At 40.0% G+C, this 24,513-nt stretch overlaps 2 long non-coding RNA genes and 1 other non-coding gene across 3 annotated transcripts; all 3 read right to left on the bottom strand.

Annotated features, from left to right (window-relative positions):
* Positions 1-2,524: 2,524 nt before the first annotated feature.
* LOC129834965 (uncharacterized) lies at positions 2,525-6,705 on the bottom strand. Its single transcript, XR_008756338.1, has 4 exons — positions 6,204-6,705; positions 5,711-5,814; positions 3,118-3,247; positions 2,525-2,887 (listed from the first exon to the last, which is right to left on the bottom strand). It is a non-coding gene; the product is annotated as an uncharacterized LOC129834965 (long non-coding RNA).
* trnaf-gaa (transfer RNA phenylalanine (anticodon GAA)) lies at positions 6,347-6,419 on the bottom strand. The gene has a single exon. It is a non-coding gene; the product is annotated as a tRNA-Phe (tRNA).
* Positions 6,706-10,061: 3,356 nt separating the features above from the next.
* On the bottom strand, positions 10,062-17,356 carry LOC129834206 (uncharacterized). The gene is made up of 5 exons (XR_008756225.1): positions 17,174-17,356; positions 16,873-16,944; positions 15,478-15,535; positions 10,696-10,799; positions 10,062-10,394 (listed from the first exon to the last, which is right to left on the bottom strand). It is a non-coding gene; the product is annotated as an uncharacterized LOC129834206 (long non-coding RNA).
* Between the last annotated feature and the right edge of the window lie 7,157 nt (positions 17,357-24,513).

Genomic DNA, 24,513 nt, shown 5'->3' on the forward strand with positions numbered 1-24,513 from the left:
TTCTCGTCCGGCGTCTTCACCTGCGGAATTGTCTGAGACCAGCCACCCATACAGCTGATGAAACTGTGGGTTTCCACAACCGAAGAATTTCCACACAAACTATCAGAAACCATCTCAGGGAAGCTCATCTGTGTGCTCATCAAACTCCCCAGGGTCTTGACCTGACTGCAGCTCGGCGTTGTAACCAAATGCTCACCTTCGATACACAGCGTGTATCGCGTCGTATGGGCAAGGGGTTTGCTGATGCTGGGCACAGGTGTGGAGGTCACAGACAGCAACATGGTCTCAGCATTTCATATTATTCTGTAAATTAATCCGATACATCTATTTAGTATTAATTTGTGGGTGTCTATCATCCATTTCAAATGATGTGTTATGAATTACAATGCATACAATATAATACGAATTGCAATTCGTACAATAAGTTACACATTTGCATAATGTACAATATGTTACGAATTTGAAAAAGTATGATATGTTACGAATTCCAATTTGTTGTGGCTAACGTTAGCTGGGGTGGCTAACGCTAATGTTAGCTAGCTGGGGGATAGGATTCAAGGTTAGGAGTTAGGTTGAAGGTTTAAGGTTAGGGTTAGCTAAAAGGGTTAGGTTAGTTTTAGGGCAAGTAGCAAGAAAATGGTAAGAAGTTACAAAGTTGCTAAGTAGCTAATGTTGTCCATAATGAGATTCAAACACCAACCTTTGGGTTGGTAGACGTTCGTAACCTTATGTCTTACGTAACCATACTAAATGTAACATACTCATTTGAGTGTCCCTGATTTATGTTTACCATTCTATGTCTGGTCTATGAGACCAGTCTGCAGACAGAGGCCCAGCCGGGCACAGATGTCGAGGGGACGGACAGAGGCCCATCCAGGCACAGGTGTCGAGGGCTTGGACACAGGCCCAGCAGCGCACGGGTGTTGAGGGCACATACAACAGACAAAGGCTGGTGTCTTTCGGGCTCCTATCTGGCAACTTTTTGAAGATGGGCCGCTTCATGTCTGGAAAGTTTGTAATTATGACTATAAGATGTAACATTTAATCACAGTGAGCAGATCGGATGTATAGATGGAACATTAAATGAATAGTGTTTAACCTTTAACATCTCAACTTGCTCAGCACATTAGAACACACACAAGCATAAGCAAGTGCATGTTTAAGTGCATATCAACAACTAGTTAGCTGTAGCGTTTGTTGAGTCATTTCAAAGTATCTAATGTTAGCTAGCTGGGTGTGACAATACATAGGCCTAAAATAAAATCACACAATGATTTCAGCCCAGTATGGAAATATTGGGGCTGACAGATTATTTTGATGATGATGTGACAAACTATTCTAACAACCTGTCAAAACACGCAGCTAGCTTCTGTTACTGTAAATAATGTACAGTGATACTACGTTGTTAGCCAACTGTACTAACGTGATGTAGCCTAATGCACTGATCTTACCTGCTGGTGCTAGTTATTCCAATCGAAAACAAATCAAATCAAATTTTATTTGTCACATACACATGGTTAGCAGATGTTAATGCGAGTGTAGCGAAATGCTTGTGCTTCTAGTTCCGACAATGCAGTAATAACCAACGAGTAATCTAACCTAACAATTCCACAACTACTACCTTATACACACAAGTGGAAAGGGATAAAGAATATGTACATAAAGATATATGACTGAGTGATGGTACAGAACGGCATAGGCAAGATGTAGTAGATGGTATAGAGTACAGTCTATACATATGAGATGAGTAATGTAGAGTATGTAAACATAAAGTGGCATAGTTTAAAGTGGCTAGTGATACATGTATTACATAAAGATGGCAAGATGCAGTAGATGATATAGAGTACAGTATATACATATACATATGAGATGAGTAATGTAGGGTATGTAAACATTATATTAAGTGGCATTGTTTAAAGTAGCTAGTGATACATTTTTACATAATTTCCATCAATTCCCATTATTAACCATTACAACCAACCAGAATCAATTGGACACAGTAATACATAATGCAGCTTTAATATTTTAATACAAGTATGATTTCTTAGAGTGGGTAAACTGAGCATTATGCAAAGTAGTTAAGTCATGTATGTCAAGGGACTATGTTACAATATGTTCAATGTTACCATATTTTTTTTTTACAGTAAATATGAACATTTCATTTACATGTGTTATGGCAATAAAATACACTGTAGTTGGTATATAGGTCGTGGTGCAGCAAGTTTAAGGGTAGTGGAGAAGCACAAGTGGGACTTTGAGTGAAGTAACTGAGGGCAGAAAAGGATATCGGGGTGCCCAGGAACTTGAAGCTGCTGATCATCTCCATGTCAATGTACAGTAGATGGGAGAATGGTCAAGTATCACCATCTACTTTGTTTTGTTTACGCTAAAACTGTTGACGTATCACCATTATGTCAGGTCCCACAGCTCCTTCATGTACTCATGTGTACCATGGTAGTGTCGGGTCCATTCTGGGGATTCAAATTCTTATGATAATGTAAAAAATCTAAATGTGTTATTACACCCAGAGCCCTGAGTCTGCTAACCAGTTTGTGGGTAAGGATGGCGTTGAAAGCAGAGCTATAAAATAAACTGCACTCTGACGTATGTAAAAATGTATAATTGACATTTGTTGGGACAATAGGCAAACTGGAGTTGTACATTGTGCTACACAATCTATTGTTCCAGTTTTTTTTTATCGATATCGACTGGGCTGCAGTGGAGACGGTAAGAAGCTTCGATATCATGGGGCCCTAACTTCTAACGTCCTTTCCTGGTACACCCACAGACACTGCAGTCACATGCCAACCAGCTGCTCTCCGTCCGAAAGTGGCTGAAGACATTTTGCCTGACGTCAAACATTAACAAGAGTGTCAGATTGAAGTGTCTGTAAAAAATGTAAACAGAACCATAAGAGCAGATTACTTTTTTGTCATCTTTACTGGCACAGTTTTAGTATGTCTAATTGTAGTCACTTTCAATTGATTCATTGACTCCAAGAACCATAGATTGCCTGTAGTTCATAACATTAACACAACTGACAAACGTTGCTTGACTGTAAATTGGAATACATGTTTTAATAACATTGGCTATTTGATTGGGCTTAATGTTGCATACCTTGTGTTGTGCATGCATGCCAACCAGGTAAGAATCACCAGAATGAATTGATACTCGATGAATCAGGTCTTCTCTGCTGCTTTATCAGCCTCCTCCTTGCCCACTCCAAGCTCCTCTTCATGGTTCCCTTCTGCAAGACACAATTGTGTGAAAATAAAGCGGAAGGAATGGGAACCCTATTCCTTTGAAGAAGTACTGGGTATATGCCTGAAGTTATTCTACCCTAATAAGCTTCGATGTAATATAAATATTCAAAAAGTGAATGTGCACATTAAAGTCTACTCTGTTCGAAAGCTGACAAGTATGCTAACTTCTAAGGTTTTACAAGGTTGTCACTAGCCAAATTTGCTTCATGTGAGCTTTTCTGTGTTTTCATGCTAATCATGAGCTAGCGCGACTAACGCTAGCATTTAAATGAAAGCCAGTCAGGCTGAAGAAGTTGCCTAGCTTAAGTTGTTTTGCTTAAATACACAGCTTTGGGCTAAAAACGTAACTCAAAACCATGTCCTGCTTCAGTACTAGCCGATAAGTCACATTTAGGTAGCTTGTCTTCCTTAAGTCAATGATAAAGCAAAATAAAGACAATAGTCCAAAAATCGAGAACTACCAGGATTTTGAGCATCTCCGTTGTCTAATCTACGTATGCCTGGCCCTGCATTCAAGCAACAATCTTGCTAGTATGTAATTTACCTTGATAGAATTAACACAGTCCAATGTGTTTCCATGGCTGTTATAGTTTACATGTTTTTTCAGCAGGGCTTTTAATAAAACACAAGACGGTGCCGTTCACTGCGGTTAGCAGTATGACCGGGAAAAGTTTGAGGCTATCTATATGATATAATATGGCCGGGGTTCGAGGCTACCGACGTTAGCTAAATTAGCTAGCAAGTAACGTAAACTCACCTTATTCCGTACAAATGTGTGCAACCGCAACATTCAAACGAGGCTACAAAGAAAACTAATGGGACTGTAGTGACTGTGTTGACTTCAAAATCGGGAGTGTGAACTAGGTTTCTATTCAAGCGTTGATCGACATGTTAATGGCTCTATAGTATTGGAGAAAAGTTGAAAAAACGAACCCTCCGTTACATCGTGACGTGTCATGCCGTAACGTACAGCACGCATAAAGCAACTATTTCTGTCTTACAATCTCTCTCCGCCAGGTGTAGCACTTCTCTCATCATTTAAAAACAAGATATGGACAGTGACGGGGGTAAGGGGGATACCTAGTCATTTTTGATCATGCGATCATCATCATGATCATCATCATGAGAATGATGATCTCACGATCATCATTCTCAAAGCCGCTGTTTACTTATAAGATCACTTTAGCACCGCCCTAAAAACCCGATTCAAATTCGACACAAACCTTCAAATAGGTATGTAATCACACATTATATAAACTCTTTATAGTGTTTTATTTACATTTTAGAGGCGAAAAGGTGATAAGTTGGACAGATCGAGTGAAAAAAGCAATTTTCCCACACAACATCTCTCCTTCTCACTACCACGCATTAGTTTCGCTTCCCCACCCGCCATTTAAAAAAAAAAACGGGGCGCATTGCCTTCTTGAATCATGCAGAAACGGGCAGTGTGGGGGTCATGTAATTGATTCTGTTGGAAAGGGGAGAAATTGTGCTTTACAATGGTATTGACATTACAGTTGATCTGGAAGTATTACGTTTTTGGGGCGCTAAAATAAGGTCAATTGTACGGACCAAGGCGATGTACAAAAGTGAGTGAGTTTACGTTATCTGACTTAACTTATGCTAAGCACTGCTGATCCTGGTGCTAGATTAATGTTAGCTGCATTTTATAGCCAGTGATGAGAAACAGATCCTTCCACTGTAAACTAGCTGATAAACTTTACGATTCAGTAACAACAAATTTCAAAGACAAAACTGTTACCTTGTAAAGGTTCAAACTGCTTGCAGTGGAAAAGGAAGTTCCTTCAAACTGAAATCTGGTTGAAAGGAGGAGCTAGGGAAATTGGCTAGTAAAATTAGCATATTAAAGAACGAGTTAAATTAGCCTGTGTAGGTGTATATTTAGCAGCTGTAGGCGTTAACTTGACGTGTGCAGGACCGCTTGAAGCCGCTTACTTAGCACATGTTGAATCACCTGCAAGAACATTTGCATATGCTTATTTGACGTGTGAAAACGTTAATTTAGCGCCTGCACCTCTTTACTTTACACATGTAGCATTAAAAAGATCGCATTTTGATCACGTGCTTTAAGACCCAAACGGCGTTCCATGCTCAATTACATTTGCTCAAGTTCTTTTTTAAATTTTATTTATTTTTAAATTTTAACTTTAATTTTTTAATTCATAATACAAAAATCTACTTACATTGCTACATCAAACATGTCTAGCAAACCAAACACAGGTATTAACAATACTCAAACATAGAAAAAATATCAATAAAAATAAAATAATACAAAAAGTAAACAATTGAAGTGCAATTATATTCACTCTGAAAAGATCTTATTATAATGATTCATGAAGATGTTATTCTTATTGTTATTCACTAGGGTTAATGTTTTAATAAGATAATTAAATTCAATCAGAAAAACTACTCATGGTAGTACTCACAGTTCCAATTTGGTTAATGTCAACAGAGTTACCCAGTAATCATTCTTCCTTCGATAAACATTTGCTCAGTCCTGCGTCCTCTTTTCTGGGTCCTCTCTCGCCTCCTTTTGAAAAAGGTCAAATTTAATCGAGTTGCGGCGGCAAGGAAAGTCAACGTGGACGAAAATGCGCTTGTATGAAATGAGAAACTCGTGGGTCATAAGGAAAATTATGTTTACAGGGTTGGACCCCAAAATAAATGTGTAAAGTTATAAAAGCAAATTAAGTCAGTTGTGTAAGACACATTGGAATTAGTAACATATCATATGTTTTTCAAAATCTTAACATATTTGGCTTATTTGGCTAATTCGTAATGTATAGTAAGTTTTTTAAATTCGTAACATCATACGAATTATAATTCATAACATATCATACGAAATGGATAATGGACATTCCCAAATATTACTACAATATGAAACGTAACATATACTAAATGTATATTTGATATACATACAGATGGAGGAGTTGAGGAGAAGACGATCTTTGTCCAAACGATAATCTCACTACAATCACTTCCCTTTGATCCTGGGATTCAAACCTTCAAGTCTCCGTTTTTCAGGCCAAATTTAGATTTACAACTCTCGCAAAAACAACACCTGCCGAAACCCGGGATCGAACCAGGGACCTTTAGATCTTCAGTCTAACGCTCTCCCAACTGAGCTATTTCGGCTGCACTATATAACCGTACCAAAAATCACTACATAAACAGACATCAAAACACTTTCTCATTGTTTTCTAAGGTGTGTAGTTGGCTGTTCGGTGTATTCAGTTGACTTCGGGACCATTCATATTTTCTAGCAGGGAATGACAAATGCCTCCACATTAATTAAATAATTACGCACACATTCTTTTTAAAACTGCTAGAAAGACAATGCTGCCACCTGATGGTCCCCTGACAAACTCTCACATACTTTTAGTTTGAACTTTTGTTAAAATTAGGCAAACCTTTTACCGACTTGTACGACATGTACGACTTGTACGACATGTACGAAAAGGAGCCTTAGTTGATCTGGTCTGGAGTCTTCTTGCTAACAGACACAGCCTCTCATTGTGTAATGAAAGTTCTCGAACTGCTCAGATAAAATGACCTGTTATTTCATCCATTGTCCATGAGAAGGTGGTAGTGAGCACCTCAAATGTGCACTTAACCTTCAGGATGATGCAATATTAATGTGGTCTAACTCAACCATTCTAATAGTTATAGTTTATGTATTATATATATATATGTCTTGCTTTCGAACACTATTTTAACACATTCTTTGAAAACAAATCTCTCCTTTTATTTTGTCTAATCATAACTGCCTAGGTATCATCTCCATTGCATAAAGATGTTTTATATTATCTTTTTAATTTGTGTTTTTTTTCCTTGCTGAATTGTCCACATGTAAAAGACATAGCAGAGGATGGTTTCGATCCATCGACCTCTGGGTTATGGGCCCAGCACGCTTCCGCTGCGCCACTCTGCTATCTGGTGGATACTAGATGAAATGTAGCATTTGAAATATATCCTTTGAACTATACTTCTTTCACTGCTATGGTACAATAAATTTAGACAAATCTAATGACGAAGTGTATATCATTAAACTAAATTATCGCCACACACATTAACATCTGCTAACCATATGTATGTAACTTTTAAAAAAAGTATAATCTAAGACCTTTCTTAGTATGTGGTTAAACTCAAATATACTAATTGATTACAAAAAACGTATTTTTCGATTTAAAAAAAGGTATAATCTTTGTAAATCATATCATAAATAGTACTGGTGAAGTTATGTCACACATGCAGCTAACACAGACATATGGAAATGTCTGCTCTACCCAAAATTACAACCAACTAATTGCAGCATTACCACAAAAATGGAAGAGGCAAGTGGAAGGTGCAACCAATAGAATGTTATATGCAGTTGAAGTCGGAGGTTTACATACACCTTATTCAAATTCAGTTTTTAATTCACCTTTTCCTGACATTTAATCCTAGTAAAAATTCCCTGTTTTAGGTCAGTTAGGATCATCACTTTATTTTAAGAATGCAAAATGTCAGAATAATAGTAGAGAGAATTATTTCTTTCAGCTTTTATTTATTTCATCACATTCCCAGTGGGTCAAAAGTTTACATACACTAGCCTTCCATAAGCTTCCCACAATATGTTGGGTGAATTTTGTCCCATTCCTCCTGACCAAGCTGGTGTAACTGAGTCAGGTTTATTGGCCTCCTTGCTCGCACACACTTTTTCCGTTCCGCCCACAAATTTTCTATAGGATTGAGGTCAGGGCTTTGTGATGGCCACTCCAATATCTTGACTTTGTTGTCCTTAAGCCATTTTGCCGCAACTTTAGAAGTATGCTTGGGGTCATTGTCCATTTGGAAGACCCATTTGCGATCAAGCTTTAACTTCCTGACGGATGTCTTGAAATGTTGCTTCAATATATACACATAATTTTTCTACCTCATGATGCCATCTATTTTGTGAAGTGCACCAGTCCCTCCTGCAGCAAAGCCCCCTCACAACATGATGCTGCCACCCCCGTGCTTCACGGTTGGGATGGTGTTCTTCGGCTTGCAAGCATCTCCCTCTGACCTCCAAACATAACGATGGTTATATGGCCAAACAGTTCTATTTTTGTTTCATCAGACCAGAGGACATTTCTCCAAAAAGTACAATCTTTGTCCCCATGTGCAGTTGCAAACTGTAGTCTGGCTTTTTTATGGCGGTTTCGGAGCAGTAGCTTCTTCCTTGCTGAGCGGCCTTTCAGGTTATGTCGATATAGGACTTGTTTTACTGTAGATATAGATACTTTTGTACCTGTTTCCTCCAGCATCTTCACAAGGTCCTTTGCTGTTGTTCTGGGATTGAATTGCACTTTTCTGGAAAAAAAATCTCTAGGAGACAGAACGCGTCTCCTTCCAGAGCGGTATGACGGCTGTGTGGTCCCATGGTGTTGATACTTGCGTACTATTGTTTGTACAGATGAACGTGGTACCTTCAGGCATTTGGAAATTGCTCCCAAGGATGAACCAGTCTTGTGGAGGTCTGCAATTAGTTGTCTGATTTCTTTTGATTTTCCCATGATGTCAATCAAAGAGGGTCAATCAAAGATGTCAATCAACTGAGTTTGAAGGTAGGCCTTGAAATACATCCACAGGTACACCTACAATTGACTCAAATTATGTCAATTAGCCTATCAGAAGCTTCTAAAGCCATGACATCATTATCTGTAATTTTCCAAGCTGTTTAAAGACAGTCAACTTAGTGTATGTAAACTTCTGACCCACTGGAATTTGTGATGAAGTGAATTATAAGTGAAATAATCTGTAAGTAAACAATTGTTGGAAAAATTACTTGTGTCATGCACCACGTAGATGTCCTAACCGACCTGCCAAAACTATAGTTTGTAAACAAGAAATTTGTGGAGTGGTTGAACAAGTTTTAATGATTCCAACCTAAGTGTATGTAAACTTCCGACTTCAACGGTATACATTACCTGAATTACCTCGACTAAACATTGCCCCACACATTGACTCTGTACCGGTACCCCCTTTATATAGCCTCGCTATTGCTATTTTACTGCTGCTCTTTAATTATTTGTAACTTTTATTTCATATGTATTTTTCTTAAAACTGCTTTACATTTAAGCATTTCACTCTAAGGTCTACTACACCTGTTGTACTCGGCGCATGTGACAAATAGAATTTGCTTCTTAACTACGAAATAAGAACAATCGGTATTTCAATAATGTAGAAACATTTGACAAGTGCAAGTATTCACAAGAACTCCGAATACAAAAAAGGGATAGTTAGATAATTTGTTTTGATTCGCTTTGTAAACAGTGGGCTCCCGAGTGGCACAGCAGTCAAGGCACTGCATATCAGTACTAAAGGTGTCACTACAGACCCTGGTTCAATTCCAGGCTGTATCACAACTGGCCGTGATTGAGAGTCCCATAGGGCGGCTCACAATTGGTCCAGCATCGTCTGTGGTAGGGTTTGGCAAAGGTAAGGCTATCATTGTAAATAAGAATTTGTTCATAACTGACTTGCCTAGTTAAAGAAAACAGTGATGTGAGAATATCCTCACTCTCTGTGTTTAACTGGTCATGTCTAGACTGTCACCCAGCTGTAAGATTATCACACTGAGAATGGGGTCAAGCAATTCAACTGTAGTCCCTCTTATTCAAAGCCATGAAATGATGCACTTGAGAATAAACTTTAACAGAACTAATCTGTGGTACTTTTACAAGAACGTCTGTCGTGTGATGGCTTTTCCCTGGAGTTTGAAAATGTTTCATTTGAACAGTGAAAAATATAGAGTCAAAGGAAATACCTTACATTTTTATTTTTACTTTCTGCCGAATAACAACCATGTCCATGCAGTACTCATTGGTTTGCATTGGTTTTAAATTGCAACATTTATTGGAGGCCAAGCTCCCCTCCTCCCCAGTATACAGGAAGTGAAGGGGCTGCTGCTGGCTGAGAGGATATGATTATTGACAAAAGAATAGAAGACACAGTGCCCAGACCCCAACCCTTATCCTGATCACAAACGTGTCGTAGGAGAACTTGTGCCGGTGGAGCAGGTGCTGGAGGAAGTTGGAGCTCTTGTAGCTGGGGTCCCCCCGGCATGGCTGAACATACAGGACACACCTGGAGGCACACCAACCAATCAACAACCCTGTCATTACCTCAGCAGTACACCAAAACAGAATGCAGTAGAATCTCTGTTGGTTTAGGATGCACTCTCATGCAGTTACGTCAACATTGCGTAACACTTCATATCAGCACATACATGCTTGAGGAAATTCATACTAGGACAGTGTCCATAGTTCAGACTAGGACAGTGTCCATAGTTCAGACTAGGACAGTGTCCATAGTTCAGACTAGGACAGTGTCCATAGTTCAGACTAGGACAGTGTCCATAGTTCAGGGTATCAGATAGCATACTAACCACTATGTTGGGATCGTTGCGGTGGTTCTCCATACAGCTCCTGTTGGTCCAGATTGCGGGCTCCACAGAACGGGCATGAAAAGGTGGAACGGTTTGGAATATTGCTGCAGGCAGGGAGAAAACACACATTTAGTACGAGCCATAATGGAAACATGGGTATGCACACACACACACACACACAAACTTTGCCGGACACACATTGATGGTGTGTTGTTGTGTGTGAATTTAGCTCCAAAGTCTGAGGTCCAGTTTCCAGACACTAGCAGGATACCAATCATGTCCAGCAGCACACCTGGAAGGACAGCTGGTCTGTGTGGACATGAGGGTCAGAAAGCAATGTGCTGCAGTGACATTTACGCTAGCCGAGCCACACACACGTAGAATAGGGTCCTTAATGTGTTCATTAACTCACTGCTCCATCAGCACTACACCAAGACAACAGGGCCTATTCACACACTACCCTCCACAGCTGACCAGGAGCAGCCCATTAGTCCCATCAGACTTAAGGTTGACAGGTCTCTCAGGTAGGACACAGTCTACTAGCTAATGGGAAATGTCTAATTTACAGACATGTCTATTTGAATAACTGATCAAAAGGTGCACACTGTACTGTAAACTGGAAAAAATCCAAACATTATTTCAGCCTTGGTTTAGAAAAACTGTCAGTTTACACGGAACCCAAACCGGCTGCGCGTGTGCGCCATCGTGCATGAATGTATTTTGTCCCCCCACGCCAAAAGCGAACACAACACGCAGCCTAAAATATCAAAACAAACTCGGAAACAATTATATTAATTTGGGAACATGTCGAAAAGTATTAAACATTTATGGCAATTTAGCTAGCTAGCTTGCACTTGTTAGCTAATTTGTCCTATTTAGCTAGCTTGCTGTTGCCAAATTAAATTGTGTTTTGGAATGTGGTAAAAACAACAACCTTGAAAAGACACAGATAAGCTGTTCTGTGTTCACCTGTGAGTTCCAGATGGTCACTATAGACGTCACAGAATCTGATCACAGACTAGTAACTCGGTGCTTCTAGCACATGTTGGGAGTGGGACCATCTCTGGCTGAGTTGTTCACAGACCCTCCAGGCAAATCAGTGAACACCTTCCCGCTGCCCTTTGGTCCCCTGTCCTCTCCGCTGCCTTCCTTCAATTGAAAACGAATGGGAAGCGGTGTTTCACCGCACGGCACCACGTGGTGCATCAAATGAACACAGGGCAAAAAAACTTCTCTCATATTCAAATCACCAGCGGCGACCGCTGGGCGAGGATCAATCATATCGAGTGGTTCCCCATGACGAATTCGACGCTATGCGACCCAAGGCTGGAGACTTTCTTCAGCAAAGATGGCTGACAAAAATGCTATGACGGAAGCACATGTAAATGACTATTACGTCATAACGAATCATGCAAAAAATAAATGTACAATTAAGAGGAATATGTTAGTTAATGTAGAGACAAACGATTATGCATATTCTTGTCATAAAGTTAATTAACGAAAATCACGATTTAGCAAGCTAGTCATGTAACATGAGAATGAAAAAGTAATTCTGGCTGTTAGGGACTCCTGAAACAACCAGCAAACCAGGCTGCCATCTTGTGAAACAATGGATGTAAAGAATCTAGTTAGTGCAAATTGAACATACAATTTCGTAAGCTTGCCTTGCCAGACTGTATCACAACCAGCTGTGATTTCTAACGTTTTTTTCTGAATAAAACTAGTTCATTGCATCCGTAGTTTTGAAGTAATCGTGAAAAACAAGTCTTATTTTAGGGGATTTTTCACGCCTTCAGAACGTTATATTCCCAGCCCATTGTTCTACGTCACAATGACTGCTTCGGTGCTATTGGCAATGAGACACGTTGATCTCACATGCTTACCTCAAGTAATGTATCATTACAGCTACTTAATGAGTACGCCCATTGCTCACCTAGGTACATGTTGTGATTAGCAGAGTTAACTAATGGTTGGCGCAATGCCATCAAACGTTAAACATTTTCTTCTCGTGGTTAACCATATTTTCATTCAGAAAAAGGTGTAAACCTAAACAAAACTCATGTCCCTGTCCTCTTTTTCAAGATGTGGCCGATTTAAACAGCCAGACTACAGTTTTAAATTAAGAAATAACCACATTTTTCTAAATGGCTGCTGGGTAATTTGATATGCGTCGAAATCTGTTTGTTAGTAGGCATCGAATGAAGCGAATGCTGCACAAACTAAATGGATAGGTCGAGCTCATTGATTTGTAGATCTGACGCAGTTGCTACCTCAGATTATGAGCCTAGCAAGGGTCACGAATGAGTTTATGTAGTACCTACAGAAGTTCACAGAGCGGAGCAAGAGAGCTATAAACCAATACTGTTTTTTCCCCTTAATTAGCCTTAACCTAAATCCTTATTTTAGCCCTAACAATAGGTATAACCTATTTTAACCTTAACCCTAATTCTTGGGTAGGGTAGCCTAGAAACTTTTTAAAACGATTTTAGTAATATTATGTTAGTAAATACCATTATAGTACTAAATAGCATTTTGATTGTTCTTTTTTTAATAAAAACATTTAGCTATTTTTTTGTTATTAGTTATTTATGATATTTATGATTGCAAGGCAGAACACTTGATAAGCCACATTTTATTTTTCAAATGTGGTTTGAACTGGGTGTGACCTAGTAACCTATATGTGAAAGTCCAGTCTCAAACCTGCCCCACCTATCCCAGCCATTTGCTGATCCCCGGAATTAATAAGAAAAATACACTTTATTTCTCATCTGCTTCACCAATGTCTTTATGTGAATTAATAACTTTGAATTGCTAAATATTTCCAATAGATGGCAGCATAAGACCACGAAACATCAATTATAGGCTATAGCAGCAATATGATTGACATAAAATAGCAATGCAACCAAAGACTATATGTCCCACGTTATTTATCTCGTATTAGACCTGTGTTTGCTTTTGGGAGAGCAAAAAAATGTGACTATAGCACGTATTGAACCGCGGCCAAATAATCACCAGACAGGTGCGCTAACCTCAACACTAGTAGACATGCATCATAAAAAGTTCTGAACTGGAAAATTATATTATGAGTATGATATGAGTAAACAGCCTCGAATAGAAAAGACGAGTGCTTCTTCCAGCCCGCCAATAAATAATATCATGCAACCCTATCGGTTAGCAAATTTACCTCAAGATGCCCATCGCTTGTTCGAGAAGGCAGAGTTGCTCGCTCCCGCTGACAGCACAAGCTTTTAGCGGGTCTTGTAGAGTTGGCTACTTTTGCGAGAAGGCAGAGCGGGTCGAAGGCTGGTTGATGAATTTGACAATGAATGTACTAGGAAAATACGTTTTTGTCGACCAGAGGTGACTGAATTAATGTTCAGGCTTATTGATAATCGTTATAGTAATGAAGTATAATTTCAAAACATGAGCATAAAAACAGGTAATAATAAACATGAATCATCATCATTATATTACTTCACAGTAATCTGTTAAATGCTTTTTCAGGCCTTCTTGCGTTTGCAGCGTGGAAAGGGACAGGAAAAAGGGTGCGCAGGAGTTTTCCTGTGACACGGAACCCACACCGGCTGCGCGCCTGCGCCATTGTGCATAAACGTATTTTGTCCCCCTACACCAAACGCGATCACGACACGCAGGTTAAAATATCAAAACAAACTCTGAACCAATTATATTAATTTGGGAACAGGTCGAAAAGTATTAAACATTTATGGCAATTTAGCTAGCTAGCTTGCACTTGCTAGTTAATTTGTCCTATTTAGCTAGCTTGCTGTTGCTAGCTAATTTGTACTGGGATATAAACATTGAGTTGTTATTTTACCTGAAATGCACAAGGTCCTGTACTCCACCAATTAATTCACACATAAAACGGTCAAATGAATCGTTTTCTAGTCATCTCCTCATTCCACTCTTTGTCTTCTCTTGACTTTATATAGCGATTGGCAACTTTCATTAATTAGGTGCATTACTGCCACCGAGCTACTTCTTTCAGTCACCCACGTTGGTATAACCAATGAGGAGATGGCACGTGGGCACCTGCTTCTATAAACCAATGAGGAGATGGGAGAGGCAGGACTTGCAGCGTGATCTGCGTCTGAAATAGAACTGACTTCTATTTTAGCCCTTGACAACTCAGACGCTCGTTTGCGCGCTCGAGCAGTGTGGGTGCAATAATTGAATAACATGGATTTCTAAATTTATTTTGCAACGCTCATGCACACGACGCGAGCTGTGTAGTCAGCCTGTGAGGGGAGTGGTGTATCCAGGGAGAAAACTAATCTTCTGAAATGTCATTTGTGATCTTATGCTGCCATCTATTACAATTATTTAGCAACTGCAGTAGTACTGAATAAATTGTATATCCTTACTAAAGTGGTAACTATTCCGAATTGCAAAATAAAAAATGTTCTAGTTCATTTTATCACTTACAACCATAAAATAACCATTTAAACCATAACAAACAATGAAACTGACATAAACACCATACATTTAGTTAATTATTTTACATTTAAAAAACGATTTATTTAGATGGGTGACATTATCTGCCAAAGTAACACCCCTTAACATATTGTAACGACCCTGGGTTTATAAGAGCAAGCTCGAACGGCAGAGTCGATATCCGCGCTTATAAACCCAGGGTCTTTACAATATAAACACAGACACTGGACACAGACAGTAACATTTTGTTGTTTTTAATTATAAATCTGGTAGCTCTCAAAAGAGCCTTTGCTTTGCTAAGCAGTTAGTTTTCGTGAGTGTGCTGCCTACCTTTCATCAGAGGAGTCTGGTCTGCCAACCTGCCTGCCATGACATCAGAGGAGTAGATCTGTGAATAATGAAAAGTTAATATATTATTGTCACGCTTTCACATAGAGGCCTAGTTTACATATTAGTCATTTAGCAGACGCTCTTATCCAGAGCGACTAAGGTTAAGTGCCTTGCTCAAGGTTTTGACAGATCTTTCACCTAGTCCGTTTAGGGACTAGCCACCTTTCAGTTACTGCACAACGATTACAAACCACAAAATGTTAAACACAAAAAGGCAAATGGTAGTAAATAAATATTAAACTGGTTAAATAAAAGACTGTTCTTAGAACTTTCATACTGCCATTGTTTTGGGGAAATAGGGGTATGTATGTCTATTTCGCCAAATATCTCTAAATGTGTATATTTTGATTTTTTTCAAGTAGGACACCATTTTAATCAGGATAATCTCTTCTAATTATGTAAGGCTGGGCAGTGTATCTCGTTGTCATCGATCGTTAGACCAAAAATAGTCATTAGTTGCAATTTGTTTTCTACTTCCTCGTTATGCAGACATGAGCACAGTTGACACCATTGAGGTGCGTATGTTTACTTTCTACACTAGTTTTTGTTTTCTTCAGTTTCGTCCTAAGAACAAATTGTAGTGGTATCGCTCGTCTGTTAAATTACTAATATGTAAACTAGGCCTCTATGTGAAAGCGTGTACATTTTTTTGAGACATTTAGGCGACATGGAATTCTAAGCTTAATTCCAGTCAAAATAGGGTCTGCGAACGCTCGATTCAATTAATTTGCTATGGACTCGCGCTAGTGTTCCAGTTTAGCCAACGTTCTATTTCCGTTTTTCAGCCTTGGGTGAATTTTGACTCGTTCTATTGTCCAGCCTGCCATAGCGCGGCGCACAATTGGCCCAGCGTTGTCCGGGTTTGGCAGGTGTACTGTAGGCGATCATTGTAAATAAGAATTTGTTCTTAACTGAGTTGCCTAGTTAAATAAATGTTACATTTTATAAATATAAATAAATAAAAATATTTGCCATGCAATGCAGATGGATGAAGTAACGTAGCTAGCTAACTATTTTCTTGCTTATTGTTCAGTGGAGGATAAAAATACCTGTATGCCTATGGATGTGTAGCTAGCTAAGTAGCCGATATGTGTATGTGTAACAGATGTATAGTGTACTCTCCATGCGTTGTGTTTTATAATAATAAATAACTTCGGCCAGTGGTCCCAGTTGAGCATAATTTATTTCTGCTGTTGTTAAATGGGAAACAGCACGTTAGTTGTGCAGGGCTTAACAGTGTTGATGGCTGTCGATGACAAAATCCCATGCATCACATTTTCATACTGGGCGAACAAAATACAAAAATACAATACAAAATATAACATGTATAAATACCTGTTGTTAAATGGGAAACAGCACGTTAGTTGTGCAGCGCTTAACAGTGTTGATGGCTGTCGATGACAAAATCTGTAGCATGAAGACAACTGTGTTAGCCGTGGCTTATGTGACCATGACATCGGCGTATGCTAGCTAACACAATTATTTACAGCAATCATATGCCAAAGCACATCCCAGAAAGCCCCTCAATCCCTAACAGGTACCATATACCCACACATGTATAAAATCAGTAACGTACAGCAAACTTGTACACATTGTAAAATAGAAAATAGAAAACAGTATTCAGAACGTGACCTACCCCATGCATCACATTTTCATACTGGGAAGACCTGACGTTCGCGATCTCCCCCTATCTGCAAGTGGGGCCAATCACAACACCCCTTATTGTCATCAGAATTGAACTAACCAATAAGAATGCTTGAACATCAAATACACATTTCTTTAGAGGCAAGTGGAAACATAACCAACCCTGTTACATATGGAACAGAACACGTTTGGTATACATATTAGTTCAGAACCTAGCTATGAATCTCAGCTATCATAGCCAGTTGTATCAACTTCAAAACAGTCTGAATGACATTAACGAAGCCTATGGATTGAGTAGAGTATAATATAACTTTGTGCCAAGGATGCAAGTCGTATATACATGTAGTTATTACCATGAGATCCCCACATTGTAGCCTGTACATTTAATATATTCCCTGATCATGTACTCTACTTTGGCAAATAAAGGTGCAGTTCAGGTATGAATGTCTTTGAGATTATTTTTCAGTCATATCCATTACCAGGAGTGTCAAATTCCAGTCTTTGAATGATGCTGTGTCTGCATGTATGTATTACAATTATACACTTCAACAGTGTTTACCAATCTTGGTCCTGAGACATCAATGGTTACACATTGTAACTATGCAATAAGCTAGAAACAGGATTTAACTAGTTAAAGGCTGATTTGTAATTCATATATACAGAAGCATAATTTAAAAAACAGTACACTACACTTTCTATGCATCATGTAAATACTCTAAAACCAGTTCATCTCAATATCTAATTTCCTTCATCTGCATTGATCTGATAAACACAGGATAGGTGTAGTATTTCATCAAATGAGAGACTTAATTTCAACCAGTAGAGAATGTGAAATGCTTTATTGAAAGAAGTTCATTATCCAAGTGTTATAAATACATAATACATGCATTATAAATATTATAATTGTAATATTATATTATAAATACAAGTTCAAACTGAACTTCAATGCACATCTGTTGTGCATTATAAAATCAGAGGAAGAAAGAGGAGGTGACGAGAGAGGTGTAAAAGACAGAAGGGGAAGGCAGCATATGAATCACAGTGCTACCCTAATATTCTCTGTTCATCACAATTACATAATAGTGTCTCTAGTGGTGTCTCCTAAACAGCCTTGGGCTCCCAGTCAGCTCGAAGGTTATCTTAAGAGCGGGTGAGGTGGCGATGACGGGACTCGGGGTTTGCATCCTCTCTCACATCAAAACATACATGCAGATGAGAAACAGATGGAGAAAGAGAGAGCATGTTTAAGCCTTGTGTTTTTTCTTTATTCTAACACTGTCAGTCATCAATCATCAGGAGGTGAAATGCAAACTGACCTTGGATCATTAACTCTGGGACTACTGCATCTCTATCTGTATTTCAATGTCAAGCATCTCTTTAAAAATACTTCCTGTTGACCCGACCAAGTGACCTCTCACCTCTGATCATGCTGTGCCCTGTATGTAGCCAGTTCAGATGCAGGAGGGGTTCACCGACACAGCTGATATAACCTAGAGGATTTAGGGAGAAGGGGGGAGAGAGCGATGATGTGAAGGAGAAAGACTGTTATTGAGAAAATAAGGTTGTTCAACAGGAATCTGTGTGTGTGGCCTCACCTGGTGTCCACGCTAAGTGGCTGCAGAGTACTTTATGCTGAAAAACATGCACAGACACACGAGGACAAACAATATAGCATAATTAGAGAAATAATGAAGTGTCTTACTATTCTCCATGGTTGGCCCTCTTGCCTATTCTTTGAAGGTGGAAGGAGCCACAATTCAAATCAAATTTTATTAGTCACGTGTGCCGAATATAACAGATGTAGACCTTACAGTGAAATGCTTATTTATGAGCCCCTAACCAACAAATACGGATAAGAATAAGAGATAAAGTAACAAGTAATTAAAGAGCAGCAGTAAAATAACAACAGCGAGACTATATACATGGGGGTAGCCAGTACAGAGTCAATGTGCGAGGGCACCGGTTAGTTGAGGAAGTATGTACATGTAGGTAGAGTTATTAAAGTGACTATGCATAGATGACACCGCTCCGGTACCACTTGCCGTGCGGTAGCAGAGAGGACAGTCTATGACTAGGGTGGCTGAAGTCTTTGACAATGATGCAACCAGTCAGGATGCTCTCGATGGCGCAGCTGTAGAACCTCTTGAGGATCTGAGGACCCATGTCAAATCTTTTTAGTCTCCTGAGGGGTAATAGGTTTTGTCGTGCCCTCTTCACGACTGTCTTGGTGTGCTTGGACCATGTTAGTTTGTTGGTGATGTGGACACCAAGGAACTTGAAGCTCTCAACTTGCTCCACTGCAGCCCCGTTGATGAGAATGGGGGCGTGCTCGGTCCTCTTTTTCCTGTAGTCCTTAATCATCTCCTTTGTCTTGATCACGTTGAGGGAGAGGTTGTTGTCCCGGCACCACACGGCCAGGTCTCTGACCTCCTCCCTATTAGAGGTCGACCGGAATGGCCGATTAATTAGGGCCGATTTCGAGTTTTCATAACAATCGGAAGTCTGTATTTTTGGACACCGATTTGGCCGATTTTTGTATTCATTTTTAATTTATTTTTTACACCTATTTAATCTCTATTTAACTAGGCAAGTCAGTTAAGAACACATTCTTATTTTCAATGACAGCCTAGGAACGGTGGGTTAACTGCCTCGTTCAGGGGCAGAACGACAGATTTTTACCTTGTCAGCTCGGGCGATTCAATCTTGCAACCTTACAGTTAACTAGTCCAACGCTCTAACCACCTGATTACATTGCACTCCACCAGGAGCCTGCCTGTTACGCGAATGCAGTAGAAGCCAAGGTAAGTTGCTAGCTAGCATTAAACTTATCTTGTAAAAAACAATCAATCAATCAATCATAATCACTAGTTAACTACACATGGTTGATGATATTACTAGTTTATCTAGCGTGTCCTGCGTTGCATATAATCGTTGCGGTGCATATCGTTGCTCCAATGTGTACCTAACCATAAACATCAATGCCTTTCTTAAAATCAATACACAGAAGTATATATTTTTAAACCTGCATATTTAGCTAAAAGAAATCCAGGTTAGCAGGCAATATTAACCAGGTGAAATTGTGTCACTTTTCTTGCGTTCATTGCACGCAGAGTCAGTGTATATGCAACAGTTTGGGCCGCCTAATTTGCCAGAGTTTTACGTAATTATGACATAACATTGAAGGTTGTGCAATGTAACAGGAATATCTAGACTTATGGATGCCACCCGTTAGATAAAATACGGAACGGTTCCGTATTTCACTGAAAGAATAAACGTCTTGTTTTCGAGATGATAGTTTCCGGATTCGACCATATTAATGACCTAAGGCTCGTATTTCTGTGTGTTATTATGTTATAACTAAGTCTATGATTTGATAGAGCAGTCTGACTGAGCGGTGGTAGGCAGCAGCAGGCTCGTAAGCATTCTTTCAAACAGCACTTTCCTGCGTTTTGCCAGAAGCTCTTTGCTGTGCTTCAAGCCTATCAACTCCTGGGATTAGGCTGGTGTAACCGATGTGAAATGGTTGGCTAGTTAGCGCTAATAGCGGTTCAAACGTCACTCGCTCTGAGACTTGGAGTAGTTATTCCCCTTGCTCTGCATGGGTAACGCTGCTTCGAGGGTGGCTGTTGTCATTGTGTTCCTGGTTCGAGCCCAGGCAGGAGCGAGGAGAGGGATGGAAGCTATACTGTTACACTGGCAATACTAAAGTGCCTATAAGAACATCCAAGAGTCAAAGGTTAATGAAATACAAATGGTATAGAGAGAAATAGTCCTATAATTCCTATAATAACTACAACCTAAAACTTCTTACCTGGGAATATTGAAGACTCATGTTAAAAGGAACCACCAGCTTTCATATGTTTTCATGTTCTGAGCAAGGAACTTAAACGTTAGCTTTCTTACATGGCACATATTGCACTTTTACTTTCTTCTCCAACACTTTGTTTTTGCATTATTTAAACCAAATTGAACATGTTTCATTATTTATTTGAGGCTAAATTGATTTTATTGATGTATTATATTTAGTTAAAATAAGTGTTCATTCAGTATTGTTGTAATTGTAATTATTACAAATTAAAACATTTTTTTTTTAAATCGGCCAATTAATTGGTATCGACTTTTTTTGGTCCTCCAATAATCGGTATCGGTATCGGCGTTGAAAAATCATATTCGGTCGACCTCTACTCCCTATAGTCTGTCTCGTCGTTGTTGGTGATCTGGCCTACCACTGTTGTGTCAAATTGAATGATGGTGTTGGAGTCGTGCAGTCATGAGTGAACAGGGAGTACAGGAGGGGACTGAGCACGCACACCTGAGGGTGGCGGATGTGTTGTTACCTACCCTTACCACCTGGGGGAGGCCTGTCAGGAAGTCCAGGATCCAGTTGCAGAGGGAGGTGTTTAGTCCCAGGTTCCTTAGCTTATTGATGAGCTTTGAGGCCACTATGGTGTTGAACGCTGAGCTGTAGTCAATGAATAGCATTCTCACATAGGTGTTCCTTTGTTCAGGTGTGAAAGGGCAGTGTGGAGTGCAATAAAGATTGCCTCATCTGTGGATCTGTTGGTGTGGTATGCAAATTAGGGTTGGTTTAGGGTTTCATGGAATGATGGTGTTGATGTGAGCCATGACCAGCCTTGCAAAGGACTTCATGTCTACAGATGTGAGTTCTACGGGTCAGTAGTCATTTAGGCAGGTTACCTTAGTGTTCTTGGACACAGGCACTATGGTGGTCTGCTTAAAACATGTTGGTATTACAGACTCAGACAGGGAGAGGTTGAAAATGTCAGTGAAGACACTTTCAGGTTGGTCAGCGCATGCTCGGAGTACACATCTTGGTAATCCGTCTGGCCCTGCGGCCTTGTGAATGTTGACCTGCTTCAAGGTTCTTACTCACATCGGCTGCAGAGAGCGTGATCACACAGTCTTCCGGAACAGCTGGTGCTCTCATGCATGTTTCAGTGTTATTTGCCTCGAAGCGAGCATAGAAGTAGTTTAGCTCGTCTGGTAAGCTTGTGTCACTGGGCAGCTCTTGGCTGTGCTTCCTTTGTAGTCTGTAATGATTTGCAAGCCCTGCCACATCCGACGAGCGTCAGAGCCGGTGTAGTACGATTCGATCTTAGTCCTGTATTGATGATTTGCCTGTTTGATGGTTCGTCGGGGGGATAGCGGGATTTCTTATAAGCTTCCGGGTTAGAGTCTCGCTCCTTGAACGCGGCAATTCTAGCCTTTAGCTCAGTGCGGATGCTGCCTGTAATCTATGGCTTCTGGTTGGGGTATGTACGTACGGTCACTGTGGGGACGACGTCATCGATGTACTTATTGATGAAGCCAATGACTGATGTGATCTACTCCTCAATGCCATCGGAGGAATCGCGGAACATATTCCAGTCTGTGCTAGCTAAACAGTCCTGTAATTTAGCATCTGCTTCATCTGGCCACTTTTTTATTGATCTTGTCACTGGTGCTTCCTGCTTGAATTTTAGCTTGTAAGCAGGAATCAGGAGGATAGAATTATGGTAAAATTTGCCAAATGGAGGACAAGGAGGAGCTTTGTATGCATCTCTGTGTGTAACGATCTTCATCTTCATCGGATGAGGAGTAGGAAGGATCGGACCAAAATGCAGCGTTGTAAGTGTCCATGATAATTTATTACATCAGAACACGAAAAATACAAAATAACAAAGAGAATGAAAGAAATGAAAATCGAAACAGTTCTGTATGGTGAAAACACAGACACAGAAAACAACCACCCACAAACAAAAGTGGGAAAACAGGATACCTAAGTATGGTTCTCAATCAGAGACAACGATTGACAGCTGCCTCTGATTGGGAACGATACCAGGCCTAAACATAGAAAACAACACCTAGACATACAACATAGAATACCCACCCACATCACACCCTGACCAAACAAAAAATAGAAACATACAAAGCAATCTACGGTCAGGGCGTGACACTGTGTGTGGAGTATAGGTGGTCCAGAGTTCTTTTTCCTCTGGTTGCACATTTGACATGCTGATATATATTTGGTAAAATGGATTTAAGTTTCCCTGCATTAAAGTCCCCGGTTACTACGAGCGCCGCCTCTGGGTGAGCGTTTTCTTGATTGCTTATGGCGGAATACAGCTCATTCAATGCTGTCTTAGTGCCAGCCTCTGACTGTGGTGGTATGTAAACAGCTACGAAGAATACAGATGAAAACTCTCTCGGTAGGTAGTGTGGTCTACAGCTTATCATGAGATATTCTACATCAGGCGAGCAATAGCTCGAGACTTCCTTAGATATCGTGCGCCAGCTGTTATTTACAGAAATACATAGTCTGCCGCACCTTGTCTTACCAGACGCTGCTGATCTATGCTGCCGGTACATCGTATAACTAGCCAGCTGTATGTTGATATTGTCTTCGTTCATCCACGACTCTGTGAAGCATAAGATGTTACAGTATTTAATGTCCCATTGGTAGTTTAATCTTCCGCGTAACTCGTCAACTTTATTCTCCAAGGATTGCACATTTGCAAGCAGAATGGAGGGAAGTGGGGGTTTATTCAATCGCCTACGAATTCTCAGAAGGCAGCCCGCTCTTCGGCCCCTCTTTCTCAGCCTCCTCTTTACGCAGATCACGGGTATCGGGGTCTGTTCCCAAGGAAGCAGTATATCCTTTGTGTCGGGCTTGTCAGAGTCGTGAAAGGAAAAAAAGGATTCTGCTCGTCCGTGGTGAGTAATCACAGTCCTGATGTTTAGAAGTTATTTTCGGTCATACGAGACGGTAGCGGCAACATTATGTACAAAATAAATAAATAAGTTACAAACAATGCAAATAAACAAACAAAAAACACAATCAGCTGGGGGCACAAAAAACGTCTGCCTTCTCCAGCGCCATCGTATACACCTGAGCCTGCCCACCTGAGCCTGCTTATTACTGCATAACAAAATCCATCAATCAGATTGATACATGAGTGTGTAGGTGTGGGTTATGTCTAATAGTTCTACATTTTTTCAATGTGGGTGACTTAAAATAGCCTGTTTTGTTTTTGTACAGACATCACACCCTTACCTAAACAGCACCCTCACCTGAGAAGTAGAAATCAAAGGGAGAGAAATTGGGAATTGAGTAACTGCAGTTGACATAGCTAAGTAAACGGTAGAATACTCTTATTGCATTGTGGATGGCTCTTAAAAGAGGCTTTGGTTGTGCATAGTGTAGTCTATGGTATTGCCAGGGAACAGCACCCTCTTTGATGAAGTAGGAGGTGAAGATCTCCCGCACACGGATTGCCTCTCTTGCTGCATTGTTGGACCCCATCCTTGAAACATCCTGCAGAGCAGCAGACT

The sequence above is a fragment of the Salvelinus fontinalis genome, chromosome 35, assembly GCF_029448725.1.
Source record: "Salvelinus fontinalis isolate EN_2023a chromosome 35, ASM2944872v1, whole genome shotgun sequence".
Taxonomy (NCBI): Eukaryota; Metazoa; Chordata; class Actinopteri; order Salmoniformes; family Salmonidae; genus Salvelinus; species Salvelinus fontinalis.